This window comes from Macaca mulatta, chromosome 2, assembly GCF_049350105.2.
Source record: "Macaca mulatta isolate MMU2019108-1 chromosome 2, T2T-MMU8v2.0, whole genome shotgun sequence".
In the NCBI taxonomy this organism is placed as follows: Eukaryota; Metazoa; Chordata; class Mammalia; order Primates; family Cercopithecidae; genus Macaca; species Macaca mulatta.
This window is the reverse complement of record NC_133407.1, coordinates 96,535,112-96,541,481: the sequence shown is the minus strand read 5'-3', so window position 1 is coordinate 96,541,481 and position 6,370 is coordinate 96,535,112. Positions and strand designations below refer to the sequence as shown.

The window sequence follows — 6,370 nt, the reverse complement described above, 5'->3', positions numbered from 1 at the left end:
GACAGGGTCATGTTGGCCAGGCTGGTCTTGAACTCCTGACCTCAAGTGATCCGCCCTCCTCAGACTCCCAAAGTGCTGGGATTATAGGATTGAGCCACTGTGCCCGGCCTAGCATCGTTTCTCTTAAAATTCTGACAATCTATGGCAAAACTTATGTGTGCAGTAATAGAGTCAAGCAAGGAAAAGAGATATAAAACTATAAACACAAGGCAAACTCAACAAAACACACAGAAAGAAGAACTCCAAAAAAAACCTCTATATTCTTCACAAAGAATTTTTCCTAGTTTGTTTTGTTGTTTGATTTTTTTAACCAAAATTTTTTACTTCAAGGAAACATTTTTATAATTAAAAAGCATGATTCACTAAAAATACCATCTGAAATTTTGAAATAAATCATGGCATCATAATGTTCAGGATAAAAAGATGGGAAAAAAATCAAAGGTAAATTAGGCTCATTCTGAATTGCAGTTCTAATTTTATTAAGTAATTAAATTTTCTTCAGTTTATACTTTTCTGTTTTCTGAAACTTTTCCAATGGAGAATTGTTACATCTACAATCAGTCAAAAATGAAGAGCTATAATTTTTTATTTCAGCCATGTCAGGAAGTCTCTTCATTCACCTATTCGTGGAGGAGAGGAGGGGAAAAAAAAAAAACCCTTCTTTTGAAGGTCTTCCCTGGTGCCATTTCCAGTGGTACCTTGGCTGGAACCTATGAGAAAAAAAAGTTCCTTCATAATGATGTCAGCCTTGCTTAAAAAAAAAAAAAGAAAGTCTCTAAAAACTCATGAAAAACACAGTTGATGTGAATCATATGTCTGAGTGGCAGAGTTCCCACTAAGCTGGGTGAGCACACAGATGTTCAGGACAGAAATTCCTCCCCGCACAGCGACTATTCCTCTGTGGAGCTGTTGAAGGTAAACAGCCCAGCCGCTGTACATGTTCCTGCTGGCTGTGATGTCCCCATACCCCTACCTCCTTACCCTTCAGTTATCCATCCCTTTCTCTAACCCTCCCTCTCATCAAAAACCCATCCACCACGTGCACGGTGGCTCATGCTTGTAATCCTAGCACTTTAGGAGGCCCACACGGGTGGACTGCCTGAGCTCAGGAGTTTGCCCAGCCTGGGCAAGACGGTGAAACTTCATCTCTACTAAAATACACAAAGTTAGCCAGGCATGGCGGCGGGCGCCTGTAGTCCCAGCTACTCGGGAGGCTGAGGCAAAATTGCTTGAACCCCAGAAGCAGAGGTTGCAGTGAGCCAAGATCACGCCACTGCACTCCAGCCTCGGTGATGGAGTGAGACTCGGTCTCCAAAAAAAAAAAAAAAAAAAAAGCAATGGGGGCCAGGCACAGCGGCTCACACCTGTGAGCCCCAGCACTTTGGAAGGCTAAGGCAGGCGGATCACCTGAGGTCAGGAGTTTGAGACCAGCCTGGACAACATGGCAAAACCCCATCTCTACTTAAAACATACGAAAGTTAGCTGGGTGTGGTGGCATGCACCTGTAATCCCACCTACTCGGGAGGCAGAGGCAGGAGAATTGCTTGAACCCGGGAGGCGGAGGTAGCAGTGAGCCAAGATCGTGCCACTACACTCCAGCCTAGGAGACAGAGCCAGACTCTGTCTCAAAAAAAAAGAAAAAAAAAAGCAGTGGGATCTGACAATAATCATTCACGTTTGTTGACTGATAGATTATACTTTAACAGATGACCTAATATCTTAACTAGTCATTAGCATTTTAAAACTCTCATCTTCCAGTTTGAGAAGAAAAACTTCTACTGAAGGAATTTCAAGCATCAGCCAGCAGGTGCAGTAATGTTTTTGCCAAAGGGATGGGTGGTGGGATCCTGAAAGTATTATAAATCTGGTTTAGACGTCCTCAGACCTGGGTTGGCGGGTATCAGAAGGAAGGGTGTTGGGCCTCTCCACAGGTGAGCCCCTACTCCCCTGGGAGGAAAAATGGGCTGGGCTGGTTCCAGCTGCTGGAGCTACTGGGGGAGAATGAGGCATCTTTTGTCCTCCAGTATCTGGAGCCTCCCCTTCCAAGATGGTCCACTGGGTATCTCCCCTCACCACCACCTTTCCTTTATTCCCCTTCTTTATTTTATTTTATTTTATTTTATTTTATTTTATTTTATTTTATTTATTTTTTGAGACTGAGTCTTGCTCTGTTGCCCAGGCTGGAATGCGGTGATATGATCTCGGCTCACTGCAACGTCCACCTCCCAGGTTCAAGCGATTCTTCTGCCTCAGCCTCCCGAGTAGCTGGGACTACAGGTGCATGCCACCATGCCCAGCTAATTTTCTTATTTTTAGTAGAGACAGGGTTTCACCATGTTGGCCAGGTTGGTCTTGAACTCCTGACCTCATGATCCACCTGCCTCACCCTCCCAAAGTGCTGGGATTACAGGTGTGAGCCACAGCGCCCAGCTGTTCCCCTTCTTTCACATTCACCCCTTGCCTCAGAGCTTCCAGGAGCTTCTTTGTGTTTGCTGGCCCAGTGCTTCTTTAGGTGGCATTCAGTGAGATTTTCACACTCCAGCCTCCCTTGTCTGCCAACTGGGAAACCAATTTATGCTTCATGTGGCATTTTGGCCTCTCATATTTCTGACCACAAAATACGTGCTTAAATTGCAATTCTTCCTAAGTGGAGATTTTAGGATAGGGTCCCTTCCTAGTCCTGAGTAGATACCCCTCCCTTCTTCTCCTTTTCCAGACTGGCAAATGCCTGGGTGGGTTGCATCTTGTAAGCAAACTCGTGCAAGCATAACTGACCCATGAATGGATGTGACCTCATTCTACCAGGTAGTAGCTATTGCTTTAATGCTCAGTCTGGTCATATTTCATCTTTACATAGTATACCATTTAAATGTTAGAGGAAACACTATGTCCTTTGAGATTTAAATATAATTGAATCAGGACTTTATCCTCTATTTTTGTAGAGGTCCAGTTCTCACCCCAATATCCAGGATCTTCTCCTACTGTGATATTTACCAACCTACTGATTTCACATGAATCTCACCATTACGGCAGGTCTCTTCCCTTCATTTCTCCTGACAAGGAGCTTAGTCACGTTCATGAATTTTTAAAAAGTATTATATATCCCCATGGCTTTAGTTCCATGTCACCTCACTGGGGCATTCTCTGACTACCCCTTTTAAAATTTCAACCAGAAAAAAACAAAGACAAAAATAAATAAATAAATAAATAAATAAATAAATTATATATATATATATTTTGTTTGTTTGTTTGCTTTGTTTTGTTTTGTTTTGAGACGGAGTCTCACCCTGTCACCTTGGCTGGAGTTCAGTGCTGTGATCTCTGCTTACTGCAACCTCCACCTCCTGGGTTCAATCAATTCTCCTGCCTCACCCTCTTAAGTAGCTGGGATTACAGGTGTGCACCACCATACCCAGCTAATTTTTGTACTTCTAGTAAGATGAGGTTTCACCATGTTGGCCAGGCTGGTCTCGAACTCCTGACCTCAAGTGATCCGCCTATCTCGGCCTCCCAAAGTGCTGGGATTACAGGCGTGAGCCTCCAAGCCCAATTAAAAAGACAATTTAAAAAAACAAAAAATAAAACAAACAAAATGCAAATAAAATAAAATTGCAATCAGATCTTCTCCCTCTGGAATTCCCAGTTCTCCTCCTGCTCTATTTTTTCCATAGCACTATCTTCTTCTTGCACACTATATAACTGACTTGTTCATTATATTTATTAACTATCTTCCCCACTAGACTATAAACTCCACATGAGCGGGGATTTTTGTTGGTTTAATTCACCGCCGAACCCCCAGTGCTTAAGACAGTACCTGACAGGCCAGGCGTGGTGGCTCACGCCTGTAATCCCAGCACTTTCGGAGGCTGAGGCGGGTGGATCACCCGAGGTCGGGAGTTCAAGACCAGCCTGACCAACATAGAGAAACCCCGTCTCTACTGAAAATACAAAATTAGCCAGACATGGTGGCACATTGCCTGTAATCCCAGCTACTTTGGGAGGCTGAGGCAGGAGAATCACTTGTACCCAGGAGGCAGAGGTTATGGTGAGCTGAGATCGTGCCACTGCACTCCAGCCTGGGAAACAAGAGCGAAACTCCATCTCAAAAAAGAAAAAAGACACTACCTGACAAAAGATGCTCAATAAATATTAGTTGAGTGAATACACTTATATGAAGCTTTGTAGTATGGCAGATTTTGCCAAAAATGTCAGGTGATAGGCTGCCCACATCCTTGTTACTCGTAATATGTTCCTGCACCAACAGCAGCAGCATCACCTGGCAGCTTGTCAGCAAGGCAGCATCCCAGGCCTCGCCCCAGACCTTCTGATCAACATTTCTGATCTGCATTTCAACAAGACTCCCAGATGATTCACATGCACATGAATGCTTGAGAAGCACTGGTCTAGACCATGTGTGCAGTGGCTCACGCCTGAATCCCAGCATTTTTAGGAGGCTGAGGTGGGAGGATCACTTGAGGCTAGGAATTCAAGACCAGCCTGGGCAGCATAGTGAGACTTCCCATCTCTATTTCAAAAATAAAAATAATACAAAGAAAAAGAGGCCGGGCGCGGTGGCTCAAGCCTGTAATCCCAGCACTTTGGGAGGCCGAGACGGGCGGATCACGAGGTCAGGAGATCGAGACCATCCTGGCGAACACGGTGAAACCCCGTCTCTACTAAAAAAATACAAAAAACTAGCCGGGCGAGGTGGCGGGCGCCTGTAGTCCCAGCTACACAGGAGGCTGAGGCAGGAGAATGGCGTGAACCCGGGAGGCAGAGCTTGCAGTGAGCTGAGATCCGGCCACTGCACTCCAGCCCTGGCGACAGAGCGAGACTCTGTCTCAGAAAAAAAAAAAAAAAAAAAAAAAAAACACTGATCTATATCACAACAATGCAAACAACTTAAACTTGGATCTTAGATATGCCTGTTCTTAAAAGGTTTTTTTCTTATATGCAAGAAATTGGTAACATTGCACTCCAGCCTGGGCAAGAAGAGCGAAACTCCGTCTCAAAAAAAAAAAAAAAAGAATACGTCTCTACTGCTACCCTATAGAAGGCAGAAAAGACCACAAAAGGTTCAGGTTTTAAAGGACAAATTCTTGTTTGTTTGTTTTCCTTTCTTTTTTTTCCTTCCTAAAGGACAAGTCCTTTCCTTTTTTATATTAGTGTTGGGGAGAATGCCCCTGGCTTCCCTCCTTCTTCCCCACCTTCCCTCAGAGTGGGGACTGGTCAGGGACCCAGGCCACCATGTTAAAAGCTGCCGGGCCACCAGGAAGACAGGCAACACCAGCCAGCTTTGCCTGTGATCTCCAGGGTGTTCTTACCATGAGTGTGGAAGGTCACAGCCATGACCACCTGCTCCAGTCTCACAGGCCTCTTGGCCAGGCAGGCTCATGAAACCCGCCAGCTGCTGGGCTGGAAGCACATGTACTTGATGGAGATGTCTTCCCAGGACCTCGACAGCAGCCTTTTTGCCCCTGCATGGAGAAGTATCCAGTTCGATGCCTGTCAGGCAGCATCCCTTACACTGACATCGGCTGCCTCTATCTGTGCCCTCGGCTTGTCCCACTGCACAAATGAGAGAGTGAGGAGTCTCTGTCCCCACAGTAGGCCTGGCACCTCAGTGGAGCATGGTGAACTCCAAAAGCGGAGGCTGCAAAAGAGGCTGAGCCAGCCCAGCCAAGGCAGGTGGACAAGAAAAAACTGTGAATGACTCCTCCCAAGGAACGGCGGGAGTCCTGGCCAATCTCTGCTGCTCAACACCCATCAGCTGAGAAGCATGGATTCCCCTGAGGGAGCTCTAGGCAATTTGCAGAAAATTTGCCCAATTCTCTAAGCTAGGGAAGATTTTTTTCAAACTTTTTGTTTTTGTACCTCCCCGGCTGTTCTCAATGCAAAAGGTCAGATTTCCCTTAAATGTACTCCATAGCTTTCCTTATTTGTACAGAAAGAAGTGCACTCCTGCTCCTGAAGCTATCGCACGAATACCCTGTGTTGGGACATCACAGCCCTTCCCAGGTGAGGATCAAGGCACTGCAGAAGGCAATGTAGGGGTAGAAACTGGCGTGGGAGTGGGAGTGGGGCCAAAGCTGAGTAATGAAGTTTTCACTAACTAAAACTTAGAAAAATACTGAGTGATTTTTTTTTTTTTTTTTTTTTTGAGACGGAGTTTCGCTCTGTCGCCCAGGCTGGAGTGCAGTGGCGCGATCTGGGCTCACTGCAAGCTCCGCCCCCTGGGTTCAGGCCGTTCTCCTGCCTCAGCCTCCTGAGTAGCTGGGACTACAGGCGCCCGCCACCACGCCCCGCTAATTTTTTGTATTTTTAGTAGAGACAGGGTTTCACTGTGTTAGCCAGGATGGTCTCGATCTCC

At 45.8% G+C, this 6,370-nt stretch overlaps 1 long non-coding RNA gene across 1 annotated transcript; it reads right to left on the bottom strand.

Annotated features, from left to right (window-relative positions):
• Positions 1-568: 568 nt before the first annotated feature.
• LOC144339075 (uncharacterized) lies at positions 569-5,457 on the bottom strand. The gene is made up of 2 exons (XR_013413731.1): positions 5,325-5,457; positions 569-710 (listed from the first exon to the last, which is right to left on the bottom strand). It is a non-coding gene; the product is annotated as an uncharacterized LOC144339075 (long non-coding RNA).
• Positions 5,458-6,370: the final 913 nt, after the last annotated feature.